Source organism: Natrix helvetica (assembly GCF_964273705.1).
Source record: "Natrix helvetica genome assembly, chromosome: 1".
Classification (NCBI taxonomy): domain Eukaryota; kingdom Metazoa; phylum Chordata; class Lepidosauria; order Squamata; family Natricidae; genus Natrix; species Natrix helvetica.
Window position 1 is genome coordinate 354,491,310 of NC_138548.1, and position 1,781 is coordinate 354,493,090.

Genomic DNA, 1,781 nt, shown 5'->3' on the forward strand with positions numbered 1-1,781 from the left:
CCAGCTCAGCTCCACTGCGCATGGCCATGCACCTCCCACCAGCCAGCTGATTTTGGGGCATCTGCCGTGCATGCAGGAGGTGCGCATGTGTGTGCGGGGATGGTGGGCGGACGCGCATGTGCGAAGGGTAAAGGGGGAATGCGGGGGGAGCGGTGTGCCCTCTCCGTGGCATGTTTTTGGTCCTCAGGAGGCTTCAGGGAGGCCTGCTAGGCCCAAAACAGGGCGCAGGCAGGGGGGCGCATGCGCATTGAATTGTGGATGTCGGCAAGCACAAACACTGTCACGTGTGAGGACAAAAAGGTTAGCCATCACTGGATTAGAAGATCTCCAAGGTGCCTTCCAACTGTTGTTGTTCTGTTATTCAGCGATACTGATCTTCTGGTGCTACTTACAATAATACAATACAATACAATACAATACAATACAATACAATACAATACAATACAATACAATACAATAGTAGAGTTGGAAGGGACCTTGGAGGTCTTCTAGTCCAACCCCCTGCCTAGGCAAGAAACCCTATAGCGTTTCAGACAAATAGCTATCCAACATCTTCTTAAAGACTTCCAGTGTTGGGGCATTCACAACTTCTGGAGGCATTTTCTGTTCCACTGATTCATTGTTCTAACTGTCAGGAAATTTCTCCTGAGTTCTAAGTTGCTTCTCTCCTTGATTAGTTTCCACCCATTGCTTCTTGTTCTACCCTCAGGTGCCTTGGAGAATATTTTGACTTCCTCTTCTTTGTGGCAACCCCTGAGATATTGGAACACTGCTATCATGTCTCTCCTAGTCCTTTCTATTAAACTAGACATACCCAGTTCCTGTTCTTCATATGTTTTAGTCTCCAGTCCCCTAATCATCTTTGTTGCTCTTGGGTTTACTTGGGTTTACTCTTTGTTACTTGGGTTAACCAAGAGAGCTTTTCATGATCTATTAAAGGCCACCTTTACTGCCCTCGTCTTTCCCCCCAATCTCTTTCAAGCTCTTCTCCATACATGCAACCACAATACAAAGGGGATTTTTGTGATGACCCCCTAGGCGAGGGCATGAGGAAGATTGGGCATTATCAAGGAGCAGATAAGATTCTGAAAAAATAATAGTATCATCAAATAAGCAAGTTGAAAGCAGACATCAGGGGAATTAAGTTATATATTAAACTGGGGATGCTAAGAGATCAGTGGCATTAGAACCAGGGCATAAAGCAGTAAAACCCGGGAAAAATAACGTTATTTTGAGGGAGTTGGAAAAAATATCAATAGCATTTAATACCAAAAGGGAGGTATATGACTACTTTTGCAGAGGGGAAGGATGAATGAAAGGTATTTTAGAACAGCGTTTGCCCTAAATGAAGGAAAGCTAACAGAGAAAAAGGGCAGCCATAAATAAAGTCAAGGATTGTTCAGTTCTTGAGCGAAACAGTGCAGAAGATTTGATCATGAGCAACCACAGGTAGTCCTCAACTTAGGACTGGTTGCAACACCCCCAAGGGTACTTACGACCTTCTTCCAAAGTTCCAACAGCCAAGTCTTCTCCCCCCCCCCCCATGATCACGTGACTGCATTTTGGATACTTGGCAACCAGGCCACATTTACAGTTCTTTGCAGCATCCTAAGGTCACATGACCACGAGTGAGATTTTTGCCAAGAACTGGTATTCATTTCAAGTTTTCGCCAGAAACACCCTGTCAGGGGAAATTTCACCCTGAGCTAATGAGGTGTGAATCGACGGCTTTCCAAACAGCGTATCTTCAGAAAAAGCAAAAATAAAAATCCGATAACATG